At 30.4% G+C, this 21,060-nt stretch overlaps 1 protein-coding gene across 2 annotated transcripts in view; it reads right to left on the reverse strand.

Moving 5' to 3' along the window:
* Positions 1-21,060, reverse strand: part of hs3st1l1 (heparan sulfate (glucosamine) 3-O-sulfotransferase 1-like1) — a 135,528-nt gene that overhangs the window by 1,991 nt on the left and 112,477 nt on the right. The window lies entirely within an intron of this gene.

A 21,060-nucleotide genomic window follows, 5' to 3' on the forward strand; every position in this document is an offset into this window, starting at 1 on the left:
ATAAAAAATATTAAAATGTTGCCTTGGTAAATAATTAAAATACGTACTAAAATTAAATAAAACTAATTGAAAAAAAAATGTGAAATCTAAATAAATTAACTATTTATACATATTTCTTTTTACAACTAATAAACATAAAAAACACTTAAAATTATTAAAAACTAGTTTAAGTTTAAAGATGAATTCTAAAATGATTACTTGAAAAAAAATATTATTCATAAATTCAACTAAATCAAAACAAAACTATATAAATATTTATATATAAGTTTTCTTGGCTTGAATCAAAAACTAAATTTACTAAATTATTACTAAACCTAATATTAAAATCAAAACTGAAAGGAGGAAAAATAAATAAATATGAATAAAAAATAATTTAAAAAATAAAAAGATTTTATATATCATTATCATTATATATTTTATACATACACATATACACACACACACACACACACACACACACACACACATATATTATAAATTATATACAGTCAGGTCCATAAATATTGGGACATCGACACAATTCTAACATTTTTGGCTCTATACACCACCACAATGAATTTGAAATGAAACGAACAAGATGATCCTACACCGTTCACCTGATTTAGATGTAAATACCCTCAAATTAAAGCTGACAGTCTGCAGTTAAAGCCCATCTTCATTTCAAATCCATTTTGGTGATGTATAGAGCCAAAAATGTTAGAATTGTGTCGATGTCCCAATATTTATGGACCTGACTGTATATAATTAAATTAATATAATATAAAAGTAAAATCTAAAAATTAAAATCAAAATTCAAAAAATATAAAAATGCTAATTCATACATTTTTATTGTTTTTTGTTTTATTTTTTATTTTATTTAAGTTGAAGTACTAAATGATCAATTGAAATAAAACTAAAAATATTAATATTTGTAGAAACTAATAATCATGACAAAAGCACAAAATTACAAAAAAAAAAATAATCAAATTGTAATTAAGCTGAATAAAATAAAGAATAAACAAATTAAATGAAACTTAAAATAAGAAAATTTTCTTGGCAATTAACTGAAATAAATTAAGTAAGCTGGATAAAATAAAGAATAATAAAAAAAATGATATAAAACTAAAAAAAAGTTTTCTTTGCAACTTTGAAATAAATAAAAATAAAGCTATATAAACCTAAAAATTTAAATATTTAAACTAAAAATATAAAAATAAATTCCTTTTGTTTTATATAATAGACAAGTCACTTTGTGTGAAAGCAGCTTTACAGTATTATCCAGGAAAATGGTGCATTTGTCCAATCAACTCAAAGATATTGCCAGCAAAAAATAATCCTGTGCTAAATCACAAAGGAGTTTGTTACGGATGTCAAAATCATTTTTCACTGTTCTCACACCGTTTCTGAATTTCCCAATAAAACCTTGTTTTCAATTTCATCCCAGGCTGCTGATCCACAAAAACTGGCACACCTCATCTAAAGACCCTCCTGAGAAAATAAATAACTGAGATTCCTCCAAATATTTCATAAATCCAAGCCAGTTAAATTGGTTTTATGTGCGGCCAGACACCGCATGCCATGTTATTGAATCCCAGTCATAATGGCTGCTAAAAAAAACCTCAGAACTCACTAAGCAATTTGATTATACCGAAAGTGTTGCTCTGTTTATAAAAACGCATTGCAATTCTACTCAGGAGTCAGGACAGACACTTGAGTTACCGGCAAACCACAGCCGTACCTCCAGATCAATCCGCTGTCCTCCTTTCTCAGATCACAATAAAACATACGGCTCGTGTTAGAGGATGTACACCACTAAGTCTGTATAATATAAAATAATAAATAAAATTCATAACATATAAATAAAATAAAATTATTACAACCTGGTCAGACGTATATAATACATAAAATTCATAATTAAAAATACTTAAAAAAATATTAAACAAAAGCAAATCTTCAAACTGACTACAAAATAAAATAAAATAAAATAAAATAAAATAAAATAAAATAAAATAAAATAAAATAAAATAAAATAAAATAAAATAAAATAAAATAACCTGGCTGTCATGTAGCAGCCAAAAGTGCTATGATTTACAAATACAACTAAATACATAAATAAAGCTAAAATAAATAAACAAATAAATAAACCATCCCAAATCATATTACAGTCAGATGTATATAATACATAAAATTAAAACAAAAAACAACAATCTGGCTGTCATGTAGCAGTCAAAAGTAATTACTACAAAGTTACTACTTAATGAAATAAAATAAAAATAAAATAATCACAACCTGGCTGTCATATAGCAGTGAAAAGTATATAATAAATAAGATTTACAGGCAAAAAACAAAAAAAAAACATTGCAAAATAACTAGGGGAGAGTGGGGACGGTTGCAACACTTTTTGCATGTCCTTTAGTTTCTCAGAGACTGTTTGTATTAGAAAGCCGAAATTTTAATACAATAAAGCCGCATCTGTCAGCTACTCACCCATATTGCTGCAACATGTGTACATATTATAATATACGTACACTTTACACTTAAATAGACAAAGTGAAACGTTGCAACCGTCCCCACAATAGGGGACAGTTGCAACATTCAATAAAATGTAATGAAATCATTCCTAAATATAATTTAGCAATTTCTTTATTTTATTTGTTCACAGTCGCGGTCTTCAATAAGGTAAATTGGCTGTAAAAACAAAACAAAACAAAGAATAGTAAATTAAAAACATTAAGTAACAAGTAGATTTTTTACCTATTCACTTAAAAAAAGGAGAGAGAACTAACTATTAAAGGGGTTCATTAGTATTATCATTATAAAATTACAATTATGTAATGTTATGGCAAGCTTTTAAATCAATATTGTGGTAAGGGACAGCATTTTGGGATGGTTGCAACAGTGTGTCTCTACAGTGATAGCTATGATAAAAATTGGTATATTAGCTTGACAACATATCATTGGCACACGCTATCTATGCCTATTAGAAACTAAGAACACACAGATTAAAATGTTGTTTTTACAATGTGTCACACAAACAACTTAGACACTATGACCAAAAACCTAATCTTTAAAAAAAAGTACTTTTTTACCAAGAAAATGATTTTGGGTAGAAGGAATGATCACATGTGGCTGATTTCTTCCAGGAAGAATGAGGGGCCAATAAAGCATGTGCAGTATGAATATTATCACTGTATCTTATTCCTGCTTGAAGAAATAAGCAATGTTGCAACTGTCCCCACTCTCCCCTACTGAAAAACCAAAATAAAATAAAATCACAACCTGTCATGTAGTAGTCAAAAGAATATAAAATAAAATTATTTTTATTATTTATGTTAATCATGTAGCAGTCAAAAATAATATGATTTATAAATACAACTAAATACATAAATAAATCGAGAATAAGTAAACAAATAAACCATCCCAAGATGGCTATCAAATTACGATTACATGTATATAATACATAAAATTCATAACTAAAAATATATAAAATAATAAATAAAAAAGTCATAAACTGACTACTGTAATAAACAATAAAATAAAATAAAAATAAATAAATCACAACCTGGCTGTCATGTAACAGTCAAAAATATATAATAAATAAGATTTATAGCGTGAAAAAAAACATTGCAAAAAAACTATTGTATTAAAATAAAAATGAAACAAAATAAAATAAAATAAAATAAAACCACAACCTGTTGTGTAGTAGTCAAAAGTATATAATAAATGTGATTTATAGCTAAAATAAACAAACAAATAAATAAATAAACCATCCCAAGCTGCAAGCTGGTTATCATATTACTGTCAGCTGTATATAATACATACAATTCATAACAATAAATAAATAAACAAACTGGCTATGGTATTAAAAAAAGAATATATATATGGTCTGATGTATATAATATATACAATTCATAACTAAAAATATATAAAATCTATAAAATATTAAATAAATAAAAAACATCACAAACTGACTACTGTATAAAATAAAATAAAATAAAATAATCACAAGCTGGCTGTCATGTAACAGACAAAAGTACATAATAAATAAGAGTAATAGCTGAACAAAAAACATTGCAAAATATACTGTCAGACGTATATAATACATAGAATTCATAACTAAAAAAAAAATAAAAATAAAATAAATAAACATTAAGGCCAGATGTATATAATACATAAAATTCATAACTAAAAATATAACAAAACAAAACAAAACAAACAAACCAAAAAATCACAAGTTGATAATAAAAATAAATAAATAAACAAACAAAATAAAATAAATAAAAATCACAACCTGCCTGTCATGTAGCAGTCAAAAGTAATATGATTTATAAATACAACTAAATACATAAATAAAATAATTAAAAAAATAAATTCATAACATAAAAAAGAATTAATAATAAATAAATAAACAACACAAACTGACTATGGTATAAAAATAAATAAATAAAGCTAAAATAAATAAGCAAATAAATAAACCATCCCAAGTTGGCTATCATATTACGGTCAGATGCATATAATACATAAAAATCATAACTAAAAACATAAAATTAAACCAAAAAAAAAAAAAAAAAAAAAAAACGCACAAATTGACTACGGTCTAAAATAAAATTAAATGAAATAAGTCATATGTCATAATGGCTGTTAAAAAAAACCCATAACTCACTAAGCAATTTGATTATACGGAAAGTGCTGCTATGTTTATAAGTCGTACCTTGAGATCAATCCACTGTCGTCCTTTCTCAGATCACATTAAAACCTACGGCTCGTGTTAGAGCAGATAACAAAGCTCTAAATGTTCGCCACTAACCGTGCAGACGTGTTTCTTTTCACTAAAGGTGATCTTTTATGGCTTTAGCGGACTTAAACAAGAGCCAAGGCCAAAGTCGCAGCCAAGAGAGAAAAGAGAGCGGAAAGATCCTCTAAAGGACTCTCTGATTGAGTTCAGAGGATCCTTGGGTGTCCCATACAAATGTGTGAATGCGCAAACATCTTCTGACCTTTACGCTTCATCAAATTCTCGAGCGCAGCAAACAGAGACACAGTTAACAGAGCCTCTTCCGCAGACCAAACAGCCCCAGCCTCCAGTCACAATATTCCTTCAGTTAAAGGTCACTTCGGTGGCATTTACCGCCGCTCTCCAAACTGATTAAAGCTTATAACTCTATTACAGATTACAGCCATCTGCACGCTTTCATTAGACACCATTACATGACTAGATTTCAGCTCTCTCAACACTTTAGCCCAACTCCACTCGCTCCAGTCAAGTGGATATTCTTCACTTATTAATCATTACGTTTATTTTGATTAGCCTCTTCAAGTTCTTGGACGCTGGCTGGTCACGCTGCTTTGGTGAAATGTGAAATGCACTCAAAACCCTTACTGATAATTAAACAATGGCTTTCTAGGAGCCTAGGATTTCTAGCATGCATTGAAAAACATCATGCAATTTGGCAAAATTTGGATGAATAAATCAAAAGTAGAATCGTACGCTTGATCAAATGGTAATATGTATTAGTGATTGTGGGTATTTTTATTTTTGATGATATGATATTAAATCATAAATCACAAAATCCAGAAAATTTTAAATAGAGAACAGAATTTCAGGGAAAAAAAAAAAAATCAAAAGGTCATATTATTGTTAAAATGTAAACTATTATATTTTATAAATTATTCAAACATTACAAATTATTATAGTTAAAAGTTTTATGACTTGAACTGTTATTAAACCATTAAAAATGGAATACAGACAAAATTTAAACAAAACATTAAAACCAGAAAAAAATGTATAAAATAAAAAGGAATTTGGAAAAATTAAAACATATCATAAATCCCTATTATTTATGTTAACTTTTAATAAGTAATTATTTAAATAAATTACTTTTAAAATAAATTATTATTCAATTTTAATTCAAACATTAATTTCGGATCATTAATATTTAATTAAACAGAAGTAAAAAGAAAAAAAAAACTGAACTAATTTAAATAAATACATAAGTAAACAAATAAATAAATAAACTATCCCAAGTTGGCTATCATATTACGGTCAGATCTATACAATACATAAAATGGGGAAAAAAAAGAAACTGACTATGGTATAAAATGAAATGAAATAAAATAAAGAAAAACTGAAAGCATAAACACTTTATAGAGTTAATAAGTTATTACATTACAAGTTTTATGAATTCACTTGAACTTAAACTTACAGGAATACAGGGAAAATTAAAACCAAAAACATGGAATTTGAGGGGAAAACATTTTTTCATTTTTTCAAAGATCATATAGCCCTATTATTGTTACGATTTTAATTAAATACTACATTGTTAAAGTTTCATAATTTTAATTGATTAGATGTCCTAAGATTATTAGATTATAAATAAAATAAAAAAAGCAACCTAGAAAAATGTAAACACAAATAAATAAATGAATGTAACATAATTCTATTATTATTATTTTAAAACAAATTAATGAATTGTTAAAGTTTTATAAATCAACCTTTTGATTATTAAGCTCGTCATTTTATTTGATCAGATGTCCTTTTGATTACTAAAATTTAAATAAATAGAATAAAAAAAATCCATTTAGTTAATTTAGTAAAAAAAAAAAAAAAGGAAATAATAGCACATTTGATGAAGCTTATTACATTTTAAAAACGTAACAAACACTGAAATAGTTTGTTTTATGAATTCATTTGATCTTATTTTATTATTGAAAGTAACTGAATTTAAAAAAAAAAATCTAAACATGAAATTTGGGAAAAAAATTAAATGCCATTTGAAATACAATAAAACATTTCATAAAGCCCTATTATTGTTAAAAAAAAAATTAAGTATTTTTATGAATTCACTTTTTGATTACCAAACTTTAATTAAATGGAATTAAAAAAAAAAAAAAAAAAAACTGAAAATTTTTTTTAAACTAAAGTTTAACAAAAGCACTAAAAATGGAACCAAGAAATTAGGGTAATTTATGGAAAATAAAACATATTTCATAGGTTTCCTAGCATAAAGGGATATGTTTTATCCAGGTCCTAGACATGTTTTCATGACATTCAGCCTGCTTTGCAGAAGCAGCTCAACTGTATGACAGTCAAAAACTTTATTTTCCCTCTCGCACCGCCACAAACCTCATCCCATTTCTTTCTCTTTCTTATTCACATCATCTTCCCGTGAGCTCAGAAAGTGACACTGCATGTGTCTGGAGCTGTAATCTGTGTGCAGGGACGGAGGGCTGCCCGCAGGGAACGATGGGATGGACGGATGAGGAGCAAAGGAGCTCCAGTGTTGGTCTGAGATGAAGTGATGTGGCGTTTCTGTCTGTCTGTCAGAGCTCACAGTAGAAGAGCTGCCAGACCTGATGCTAACAGCAAGACGCGCAGCCAAGATGAATGTCCAAACCCATCCGACTCACAGCAGCGCAACAAAAGCAGCATGCAACAAAACCTCACAAATCAGACCCGTCATCGCAAACAATGGGGCTCTCAGGTAGTTTCTGGGTGGTATGGAAGCGTGTGGTTTATATCTGGACTTAAAAATGTCTGAAAATCAGTGCATTAGATAAATACTAAATCAAGTGGCCTATGCAAATTAAAACCAAACTAGCAAACTAGTGTTTATGTAAATGCATTTCCAGGAATGCATGAATTGATAAAAGCTTCAATGCAATGCATTGAATGCTTTGCTTTTGAAGAGTTTAAGAACTGTTTTTTTTTTTTTTGTAAAATTCCTACTATAAATATATCAAAATGTAATTTTTGATTAGTAATATGCATTGTTAAGAACTTAATTTGGACAACTTTAAAGGTGATTTTCTCAGTATTTTGATTTTTTTGCATCCTCAGATTCCAGATTTTCAAATAGATGTATCTCGGCCAAATATTGTCCTATCCTAACAAACCATACATCAATAGAAAGCTTATTTATTGAGCTTTCATATGTTGTATACATCTCAGTTTTGTAAAATTTTACCTTATGACTGGTTTTGTGGTCCAGGGTCACATATTATAAAATAAAATAAATTAAAATCACAACCTGTCTGTCATGTACACTCTTAAAAATAAAGGCGCTTCACGATGCCATAGAAGAACGTTTTTTGTCTAAATGGTTTCATAAAGAACCTTTAACATCTGAAGAACCTTTCTGTTTCACAAAAGGTTCTTTGTGGTGAAAGAAGGTTCTTCAGATCATAAAAAGGTAAGAAAGAGATGGTTCTTTAAAGGAATGGTAATTAATGGTTCTTTGTGGAAACAAAAATGGTTCTTCTATGCCATCGCTGTGAAGCCTTTTAAAGCACCTTTTTTTTTTTAAGAGTGTAGTAGTCACAAGTATATAATAAATGTAATTTATAGCTAAAATAGTAAACAAATAAATAAATACACAACCCCAAGCTGGCTATCATATTATGGTAAGATGTATTTAATAAATAAAATAAAATAAACTAAAAAACAGTGCAAAATGACTACTGTAATAATAAATATTAAAATACAATAAAAAAATAAAAGTCTATAATAAATAAGATTTATAGCAAAAAAAAGGCACTAACTAAATGACTATTGTATATTAAAAAAATGAAATGCAAAAATATAAATAAAATCACAACCTGGCTGTCATGTAGCAGTCCAAAGTATATACAAATTAAACACATATAAACCATCACGGTCTGGCTAACATATTACAGTCAGATGTACATAATAAATACAATTGATAACTAAAATAAATAAATACATAGATGAATAAAAAGCAAAAATAAAAAATAAACATCGAAAACTGACAAAAAAAGCTGAAAAACATCACAAGCTGACTGATATATATAAGTATATAATAAGTACAATTCATAACTAAAACAATAATAAAAATTGCAAATGACTATTGTAATAATAAATGTAATAATAATAATAATAATAAAAATAAAATCACAAATTGGCTGTCATTTAACAATCAATTATATAATAAATAAGATTAAAAGCAATGAAAAAAACAACAACAACATTGCTCTTGTAAGTCACTTTGGATAAAAGCATCTGTGAAATGGATAAATGTTAATAATGTAAATAAATAAAATAACCTCACAAGCTGACTGTCATGTAAAGGTCAAAACAGAACAATATCATCAAATTCACCCAAAGATTAAGCAAAACAAACAAACAAAAAATCATTGGGTTTGATTTGGGAGGATAAAATGAAGTGTGTAAAACAGCTCTGCAGTGTCAGAAATAAAAACTGTCCGTCTGTCAGCTGAAGTCACAGAGCACTCGCACTGCAGACAGTTCAGATGATTATAATGGAGGCAATTTAGCTCTGACAGTCCACCACAGAGACTCTGTACGGCTCAAAACCACTACTGTCTATTGCTGCATTATTTCAGACCAGAAAAATCTTTCGTGAAGTGTTTTCTCTAGCTTCTGTACAAAACAATAGCACTATGTGTAATATTTTATCTAATGCAAAGAATGAATAAAAAACACTTGTTTCTAACTAATTTTGAGCTGCTGATTTCAAAACCAGTGTCTGTTCTATTGGAACACATCACACTTTCTCACTAAATATGATACATTTTGTAGCATTTTTATTTTTATTTTACAACCATTACTAAGGTGAAGAACTCTTGAATTCACCATTAATCAGCAGAAAAGGACCACAAACACATGATTCCTGTCTAAAACAACCAGATCACAACTATTTGATCCATTCCCTGCCCATTTTTCACATCCATGACGTTATTTTGATATTATTTTATGTCTAACCCTGATTTAAAAATCACATAAAATACAATAATCACAATCTGGCTGTCATGTAGCAGTCAAAAAGAATATAATTAATTAGATTTATAGCTAAAAACAAACAAACAAACATACAAACAAACCATTCCAAACTGGCTGTCATATTACAGTCAGAAAATTCATAAAATAAATAAATAAAATTTCACAAACATAAACTTACTATAAAAAATATATATAATAATAATCACAACATGGCTGTCATGTAGCAGTCAAAAGTATATAATAAATAAGATTTATTATAAATAAAGATTTTATATAAATAAACAAATAAAACAAATGAATAAAAAAACATCACAAGCTGGCTATCATAATATGGTCAGATGCATAAAATAAATAAAATTCATAAAAAAAAAAAATCAAACTCAGTATAAAAATAAATAAATAAATAAAATAATAAAATAAATCACAACCTGGTTGGCAATTGTAGCAGTCAAAAAGTATATAATAAATAACACAAACACATGATTCCTGTCTAAAACTGAACCAGATCACAACTATTTGATCCATTCTCAGCCTATTTTTCACATGCATGACATTATTTTAATATTATGTATTTCTAACCCTGATTTGGAGGTCAGAATTAAGGCCACAGACAAATGCAAATGATTTTTTTTACTGTATCCAAACAGATACTGAAAATTACAGATTTTGGGACAAATATGTAAAAGTCTTAGACATTAAATTGAGTATTTGAACATTGTCTACTCCATTTAAAAAAAATGTAAGTTAAGTGATACATTTTGAAACATTGACTGCTTTTATTACCTTGAAGTGGATTTGCTGATACATTTAAATTTAAAAATATTTTCATTGTTATTTCGAGAAAAAAAAAACTGTGATGGACAGTTTTATTGATGTTTCTGAACTAAGAATCTTCAATATAAGTAATATTAGACTCATTTTTCACATGCATGACGTTATTTTAATATTAATGTATGTCTAACCCTGATTTCGTGGTCAGAATTATGGCCAGAGACAAATGCAATTTTTTTTTTTTACTGTATTCAAACCGAGACAGAAAATTCCAGATTTTGTGAGACAAGCTGATTTGCTTTTTAACTTATGTAAAATTCTTAGACATTAAATTGAGTATTTGAACATTGTCTACTCCATTTAAAAAATGTATGAAAAAAAAAAACTATGATGGACAGTTTTTATTGATGTTTTTGAATCCTTAATATAAGTAATATTAGACTGATTTTGCAAATCAGCAGAAAGTTATTCAAGATGTAGGATTGTTGCCAGAAGGTTTAACATAAAAAAAATCTCAACGATACGCACATCATTATATATCAATAGTATGCTAACTATTTAACATTAAAACGCACAGTTTGACTTCCAATACAATTATATTTCCGTATATTTAGTGTTTAAAGATGCATTACGGTCTTAAAACAACAGGATTTGTCCTCTCTCCCGCGTCTGCTTCCGTCAGCTGCATCTATTTACAGAAGACAACTCTTGATATATTCCTCTGTCTGCGCACACTATGGGTCTCTATCTAAAGTTTAGTCATGATAAATGCACACGCACACGGATGCGTTGAGCTCCAGGTCTCTCCACAGGACACAAAGAGCCGCTAATTACCCAAAGCGCCTGTTTCTGCGTCTCATTCTTATTCTGAAACTCTGTCTTTCTTCGAGACGAGATGGAAACAGCAGGCAGCGTGATGCTTAGCAGAGCCTCATTTGAAAGCGATTAGCATAAAACAATAATTAATCCAATGAAGCCTGATATTACAGTGCTCTTTTCCCACAGTATCACAACTGTTTTTACAGCCGATAACGAGGTTTTGGCGCCAACCGCAAACGCTGTGCGATAACACTGAGACGAGGTGAAACATCACAATTCTCACTCTGAAGCATAACACAGGTGAGGAAAACGTGATGGTCTGATGGGAATCAATTTCGCTAGTCATTGTTTTAGTCATTTTTGCACTTTTAAAAGTAAAGTTTCTTTACAGGAACATATGGTTCCACGAAGATTCTTTAACATCTGGGGAATCGGTCTACTGCACAAAAGGATCTTTATAGCGAAAAATATTTCTTTAGGTCATTGAAATGATCTTTACAGTAAGAAACAGAGGCTATTTTAAGAACTTCCAACTAAATACTCTTTTGGGAACCAAAAATGGTTGCTGGAAGCTGGGAATCACTTCCAAAGCCTTGGGAATCAAGAATCGATTCCAGCAAAATAAGTCGTTTGCTTATACTGCTCTCCAAAGGCAAAGCGCAGTAACTACACATTTGGTCAAAATTGAATTAAGGCTTAAATGGACTTTGTGACAACTGTTTTGTCTTGGGGCAAAGTCTCCTGGTTCAGTTTTGTCCCGTTTCAGAGAAACAAGAGTGTCAACATGTTTGACTAGCTAGTGTAAAAACTTTAAAGGCATTTTTCTCAGTTTTAGTGTTGGAGTAGTTACTGCACTTTGCCTTTGGAGGGCAGTATAGTGATGGGAAGTCCTGGGATAAAAAGATTAATTTTAGATTACATTTTCTTCACACTGAGAAAAAAAAATACTATTTTAAAAGCTAAAATAAATAAAATCACAACATGTCAAGTACGTAGCTGTCAAAAGTATACAATAAATTAGATTTATAGCTAATCAAGATTTAATTTCAAAGGTTGAAATTGATTCCATTAAAAAGACTCTTCTAAATCGACTTTTATAGTGATGGGAAGTCCTGGGGGGGAAAGTTTTTTTTTTTAGATGATTACATCATCTTCACACTGAGCAAAAATTTACTAAAACTTCTTTAGGAAACACAAATGGTTCTTCTTATGGCTGGGAATCAATTCCAAGATGTTGGGAATCAAGAACTGATTCCAAAGATTGGAATTGATTCCACCAAAGGGAATCGACTCTGAGTCACTCACTACTTGGTGTTTGCAAGTCTTGAAAGAAAAGGTTCATTAGGTGATTCAAATGTTCTACACACCATGAAATAAAATGGTTCTTTAAAGAACGAACCACGGAAAGGTTCTTTTGGGAGCCAAAAAGTGTTTTTCTTAGGGTTGGGAATCGATTCCAACAAAAAATGAGAATCAACTCCAAAGGTTTATCAAATTCCATCAAAAATAGTCAATTCCGAGGCATTGAGAATCAAGATTCAATTCCAAAGATTGGAATTGACTCCATAAAAGATACTCTTAAGTCACTATAATACTGACAGGAAGTCTTGGGAGAAAAGGGTTCTTTACATTAATAAACCCCCCCAAAAATTGGGTCTTTTAAGAGTTGATCACTGAAAGATTCTTTTGGTCACTCTCTGATGATTGTGCTGAGAAGTCCAAGGGGAAAAAAGTTCTTTAGATGACAAAATGTAAAATGGTTCTTTGAAGAACTGACCACTGAAAAGTTATTTTGGAAACCAAAAAATTGTTTTTCTTAGGGTTGGGAATCTAATCCAACAAGAATCTATTTCATGGCAAAGGTTTATTCAATTCCTGCAAAAACAGTTGATTCAGAGGCGCTGAGAATCAAGATTTAATTTCAAAGGTTGAAATTGATTCCATTAAAAAGACTCTTCTAAATCGACTTTTATAGTGATGGGAAGTTTTTTTTAGATGATTACATCATCTTCACACTGAGCAAAAATTTACTAAAACTTCTTTAGGAACCACAAATTATGGTTCTTATGGCTGGGAATAAATTCCAAAGATAATCAATTCCAAGACGTTGGGAATCAAGAATTGATTACAAAGATTGGAATTGATTCCACCAAAGGGACTCACTACTTAGTGTTTGCAAGTCTTGAAAGAAAAGGTTCATTAGGTGATTCAAATGTTCTACACACCATTAAATAAAATGGTTCTTTTAAGAACGAACCACGGAAAGGTTCTTTTGGGAGCAAAAAAAAGTTTTTCTTAGGGTTGGGAATCGATTCCAACAAAAAATGAGAATCAACTCCAAAGGTTTATCAAATTCCATCAAAAATAGTCAATTCAGAGGCATTGAGAATCAAGATTCAATTCCAAAGATTGGAATTGATTCCATAAAAAATACTTTAAGTCACTATAATACTGATAGGAAGTCTTGAGAGAAAAGGGTTCTTTACATTAATAAACCCAAGAATAAATTGGGTCTTTTAAGAGTTGATCACTGAAAGGTTTTTTTGGTAATCAAAAATGGTTCTTCTTAGGGTTGGGAATCGAATCTTTGCTTGGTAATTGTGATATTAAGGTCTGAAGTGAAAAAGAAGAAAATGGTTATTTTCAGCAATGGGGTTGGGGCTGGGAATCGATTCCAAAGTGTTGGGAACCAAGAATCATTTCTATCATAGTGAATCAACTCTTCTTGGTTGCTCACTAAAAGTGAAGGTAAGCCTGGGCCTGTATTCACAAACCATTTTATCTTAAAACTTCTAAATAGCAGTAAAAAAAAAATAGCTAAGAGTTTTCTCTTAAAACCTACTCAAAAAGCTCATAAGTCAAAGAAGTTCACATGAACACAGTTTAAAAATAAACACGCTCTGGTGTTTTTCTTCTAACTAAGAGAAAATACAAGACTTCTGCACTGCACAAATGAATCTCAAATGCAAAAATGCTACAAAATGCATCATATTAAGTCACTCAAGCTTTTTTTGGAATCAGCAGCTCAAAATTAGTAAGAAACAAGTGTTTCATTCAGCATAATTCCATAATTATCAATGAATATGAAAGGAGGCAAACCCTCATATCACAGTCACGGCAAGGGAAATCAAAAAAGCATAAAAAAAAAAGAAAAAAAAGAATTTCATTGGAAAACCAGGATTCAGAATCAAAATCAAAAAGTTTTGGAATCTTTACTTAAAAAATAATTAGTGCGAAGAAGCTCAAAGTACTGCAGATGCTGAGGAACCATTAACATTAATGTCCCATAAACTGGGACGCTTCTCGATTCCCAGCCCAACTTGTGTTTACTTGTGAGTTGAAAGTGTGTTCAGCTGTAAACAAAACATGCAGTGGCGAGTGCATGACACACATGTGTTGGATGCCCTGCGGCGAGGATGCTGGTGTTGGTTACTTCAGCCGTGTGAGAAGGAGCTAGGATGCTGAGAGGATAAAGGATCCGGCGGTAGATTATCCGGCCGCTGGAGTTCAGGCTGTCTGCGGTGATGCCGTGAACTAATCCTGATCAGAAGGGATGATGGGATATCCTCTCGCGGGTCAGGCCTCTGTGAAATCAATCCTCGTATGTACTCGCTCACGCTCGCTTTTTTCTGTTTAAAGGCCTTTCGCCTCTCTGCTCTGTTTACTCATGCGCTCTTTCTGTCAGTCATGATAACAGTGTGGGTTTTACGCTCTCTCTTTTTTAACATAACATTTATTATATTTAAACTAAAAACAAAAGAAAAAATATAAAAGAAAAAAAAGAAACACAATAAAGAAATAAAATTGAAAAAAAAAAAAATAAGCCTAATTTTTTTAAATGACAATTTATTAAAATTAAAATAATGTCACAACAAAAGGGATAAAATATAAAAATATATAAATAAATAAATTACATTAATAACCTATAAAAAAAGATAATAATAATAATAATAATAATATTAATTTAAAAAATGCAAACAAATAAATAAATTAAATAAATAAAAAGCCTAATTTGACAGTAAACTACACTGGTTGAATTTTTGTCCGTTAGTATTTATGGGGTACAATTGTTGAAATGTATGACATTTTTTTTTTTTTTTTCTTAATGGTCCATAAAAGCAAGGGATAAAATAATAAAGAAATTATACAGAAATTAAATTAAATAATAAAATTCATTTAAAAAGTGCAAAAAGAAAAAAGTCTAATTTGATGCAAAACTACATTGTCTAGATTTCTGCTTTTATGAAGTAAAATTGTTGAAGGAAAATGTAGGAATATTTATCATGAAAATTAAAATAATGTCACAAAAACAAGATTTTAATGGTACATAAAAAATGAGGGATACAAGCAAAAATAAATAAATAAATTATAAAGAAAGAAAATTAAATAAAATTAATTTTAAAAAGTGCAAAAAGAAAAAAAAATAAGCATAATTTGATGCAAAACTACATTGATTAGATTTCTGTCTCTTAGCTTTTATAGCGGAAAATAGTTTAAATGTATGAACATTTATTTTGAAAATGAAAATAATGTCACCACAAGTCTTTGATGTATCTTGATGCAAAACTAAACTGATTGAATTGTCTGTTGAAATGTAGGAAAATAAAAATAATGTAACAACAAAATGATCTTGATTGATGTTCCATAAAAACAAGGGATAAAAGAATAAATAAATAAATAAAACAATATATAAATAAATTATAAATTATTGAATAATACAATTAATTTTAAAAAGTGCAAAAAAAAAAAAAGCAAAAAAAAAATTGATGCACCAGTCTCTTAGCTTTTATGGAGAAAAATTGTTGAAATGTATGAAAAATAAAATGCCACAACAAAAAGATCTTAATTGTTCATAAAAAGGGATAAAAGCAACAAATACATAATACATAAATAAACTATACATATAAAGAATTATATTATATGTTATATATCTCTGCTTTCTTTTTTTCCCCAGGCCATATATTTCTTTAACCATTGCCTATTTAAACTTTCAAGGCTAATAGCATTTTAAAGAAAGAAAATGTTTTACAACAGCTTTTCTATTGCCAGTTTGCATAATTTCAAAGCTGTTTTTAATCTATGAAATATAACTGATATATTTTGCAATGCTTGACACTTTTTAGTCATGCATATAATCAACCATCTACATAACACTTCAGTGCATGCATTTTTTTTTTCACGTAACAGCAAGAAACTTCAGAAAGAACTTAAATCCCTGCAGGCTACTTCATTTTTCTTCATGCAAAAAAATAGAGTCTCACTTCTTTGATTTTGGGGAGAATATGACTCGGACCAATTCTTGACAGGCTCTGAGAGATTCACACACTTTTCTGCTCTGTTCTTTGTCTTTTTGGACAATTGTAGTTCTCACTTTCACAGCCTTCAAACGCTCTAACGCTTCCCATGGTGCATCTTTCCCTCATAAGACAGCGTGTTTCTCTCGTTCTCGCTCGTTTCCCGGATCACATCAGCGCAGAAGGCCAGTTAAACTCATTCGTAACACAAATATCTGACCGCATGAAACAATCATCGCAACAATTCACACCTCACCTTGAAACAGAGCGATAAAAAGCCTATCTTGAGAGAAATGCTGAGAGGATTGCGGCAGCAGATCTGTGTAATGCAGCTCAAGTGTTCGGAGGTTTCCTGTGAGAGAACTGCACCCATGTTGGTTTGTTTGAGGAAGAAAACAACGCTTTGGGGAAACAGGCTTTCAAACAATCCCTGAAGATTCGTCTACAGAGGCTGAAGGGGTTTTCAGTACAGCAGGACAGAGACTAGAGCTCTGCTTCAAAACCAAGAGAACTTCCTCACAATAAACAACATAAAAAGCGCTTGAAGTTCAAGAGAGACTTGACTTACTACTGACTGCAATAGTTAGTCTTTAAAACACAAAAATCGGGCAAAACAGTCCATTTGTAATTGGATTAAGGCATTAGTGAACAGGGTGAAAAATCTAACTAATATTTAGCCCATACTTCCCCAGTTGGTTCTTTGTAATGCTATGTTTAAATATGCAAAAACAAGCATTATATAAGCAAACATGCACTAATTTGAAATTATGGGAATATGCAGATCAATTACAGGTTTGTAAACATTCAGGATTATTTTTTTGGATTTCAATAAAGTGGCTAGATTTCATTTCTTCAAGTTAATTTAGAAATTAGTTTGGAATATTTTTTGTTTGTTAAATTCAAGCTTTTTTTTTTTTTAAAGTAACGACCAAGCAGTCAATGGCAATGAGTTGAGCAGGTTTGATCAATTTAGCCTTCTCAAATCAACACAACTTGCCTAAAATAAAATCTATAGACAAAAACACTTGATGCATTTCACAATGCATTTAATTTAAAGGATAACTATTGCCAAAATGCAACCTGGGCTGTTTTTTTTTTTTTTTTACTGTAAATGAGAAAAACTTATATCTAAAAGCATAATTACGACAAACGAGCCGTTTTTGAGATTGACCGTGATTTCGTTTTGTGGTCAATGGCCGGTGAATGGGAGAACTAGGGGCATAACTTTGAGCGCATCAAAATCAATGTTTTTCAACACTAAGAAGGCTCGACACACCATGAAACTTTGCTCGAAGTCACCTGGGTCTCTACACATGAACTCCAGCATTGAGAACATTGTTTGTGTACACAGAGTTTATTAAAAAGAAAGGTTTTGAACTACTCACTTTCACTGTTTGAGTCTCCGCTCCACTTTTAAATTAAAATGATCTTTTATTATATACCTAAATCAATTTTAGTATCATTATAGATTTATCATATCACATATGGCATTACAGAGCTCAAACAAGAGTAGAGCAAAGCGCAAGCAATTCTGAGATTAGATAGTATAGCTTGCAAATCTTCAATGTTGCTAAATGCATACATGTAAATGCATATTTATGGACATATCGTGAATGCAGCATTACACTTTAAAGCTACATAAGGTTTTTGCCTACCTTTTCCAACAGCCTTTGTGTTGCAAGTGCGCATTTGATGCCTGAAAATACTAGATTTGACTCAACAACGGAGTGTGTGCAAGAGAAAAGAGAAATCTTTTTGCAGGAAAAAAGCTCCACTTAGGTGGCAAAACTTCCAAGTGAATTTGCATTTTTTATTCTTTTTCCAAAATTTGCGTGCTTATAACTCATGAGGTATTAAAGATATCGCAATATGATTTTAGATTCTCCTTCTTAATAAACTTTTCTTTAGGAATCCTCATTTTCAATGCCCTACATCATTCAATCCCAGAGATATGGGCATCTCAATGATACTCAGATTGTTGAATTTTACCTATTTTACAATGGGATACCAGATTCCAAAAGAAAAGTTCATTAAGAACTAGAATCTTAAATCATATTGTGATATCTTTAATACTTCTTGAGTTCTAAGCACGCAAACTTAAGAAAAAAAAGAGTATTTATGGCACTGAGACAAGTGTGTTTAATGCAGTTATCTATTTTTGCAAACTGACCCAACGTGGTTTTTGACCACTGAAAATGGTGTACAGTTTAACGATTTACCCCTGGAGCCACATTGAAATGCCAATATCTCTGAAACCAAATCTCATAGGGCCTTAAAAATGAAGATGCCAAAAGGAAAGTTTGTTGAGACCCAATTTATAAAACAGCATTATAATATTTTTAACACTTCTTGAGATACAGACATGAAAACTTTGCAGTAAAAACACGAAAAGTGCCGTTTCCCCATTTTTGACCGATCACCATTGGCGCATAATGTAACAAAAATTGCTAATGTTAACAGATTTTACTAATAGATATACCAATCTCTGAGTAGAAATATAATTATGATGCTGCCATCTTTCTAAAGTCATTTTAACCTCCCCGTAATTTGACTCTGAATCCCAGGTGAACTGGAAATGGTCATTTTGACCCCCCTCTACAAAATAGTGGATTACTCTGTAAATATTCATCCATGACATTTCATATTTTGGCTTTTAATCACTATACATGTCTATCTTTCTTCAGAAAAAAGAAGGTTTTTGGTTTTGAAGGTTTTTGCCTACATTTTGCGACAGCCTTTGGTGTTGCAAGCTTGCATTTGATGTCTGAAAATACTAGATTTGACTCAACAACAGACAGTCCAGCGACTGAAAGTGTGTGCAAGAGAAAATGAATCTTTTTACAGGAAAAAGCCCCACTTAGGCGGCAAACCTGCCAAATGAATTTGCATTTTTTATTAGGCTCTGCATTATTTTTCAGCAGCTCATGTAATTGGTTTTCCTCAGCTGAAATGGTTCGAGGGCGAATATAAAACATAGCTCAGTGTTGAAAATAGCATTTTTCATTTGAATTGCAAACCGTCTATTCTGCATTGCCACACTCAAAAGGGACCAAACGTATTAAAATGTGCTGAACTGTGTGTAAATGTGTGTTTGGAGAACATGAGACCTGTTAGCAACGGTTTCATCTCCAGACGCTCAGTAATTCCCACCATTGCAACAGACGCCCCCAGGTGGCCAGAAGTTCAAGCCTAAATATTGCACTTAATATTATAAAGAAGCATTGCACAAAAAGATTTATGCACCTGCCGAGACAATGCATGTGCATATATATGTGCCACATATGAAACTCTGTTTTTAGGAAGCGAATCAATTACTTTTTAATTCAGGGGAAGAGCGAGCGACGTGTCAGAACAATACAAAGCGTGTCATTTCACAAAAGCGGTTATCAGGCTCACGTGGGCAATAACACAGTTAAAAAAGAAGAAATGCACGGGAGATGTGCGAGTAATAAGGCTGTTGGAGGCTCAGGATGAGTCTGTGAGCGCTGATGAAGAATCAGGCAGGTATGAGCCAGAAAATGTGTGAAAGTTAGCGATGGTGAAAAGAGATGGATATTCTTCTATTTTGGGATGAGTGAGTAAAAAGACACAGGATCCAAATTCACCGCCTTCGTTATGGGAAGAGAAAGGACATTATGAGAGATTCTTCTAGCTTGTTAAACTGTTTTATTGTCTTGTTTGTTATCTAGTAGCTTTAGGGAATCAAGATAGTTCATTAGCTAGCTTCTTAATTCATGTTGCTGGTCTTAAAGTGAGGGGTTTATCTGTAAATGTTGTTCTAAAATCATCATAATCTCTGTTCTGGTATAAAACATCCACAAAAAAAGTGCATTTCCAATGACTAAAATCGAGTTTTGCTGTACAAGTAATTTGGAAATGCTTAAAATCAAGGGTTTTAAGAAATCAACAATCACCATTCTGTAATATTCCTAAAGACATACCAAAAATCTTAAAAAAAAATAAAAAAGGACAATATTAGAGAAAGCACTTCTGTTAGGCAAAGTGTACAAATATTATCAGTGATGATAATCTCAAAATACAATGGTTTGTTATTACTTTAAAATCAGGATCCAAAATGTATACATATTTTTTGCCACACCTACCAATGGAAGATTAAGTAAAAGAAAATCATAAAAAAGTCATTAAAATGTATTACTGCACACAAAACTGTATTTTCCTATCTATTATTATTATTATTATTATTATTATTATTATTATTATTATTATTATTATCATCATCATCATTACTACTACTTTGAAATCAGGGCCCAAATTTAATATTTACTTGCCACACCTACCAATGGGAGATGAATTGGGAAAATAATGCTATGTATTAATTTTAAACATTTATTACTATATTTTGCATTGTATATTATTATTATTATTATTATTATTATTATTATTATTATATTTAATTTTTTTTTAATTTTATTTATTTTA

Source organism: Garra rufa, chromosome 2, assembly GCF_049309525.1.
Source record: "Garra rufa chromosome 2, GarRuf1.0, whole genome shotgun sequence".
In the NCBI taxonomy this organism is placed as follows: domain Eukaryota; kingdom Metazoa; phylum Chordata; class Actinopteri; order Cypriniformes; family Cyprinidae; genus Garra; species Garra rufa.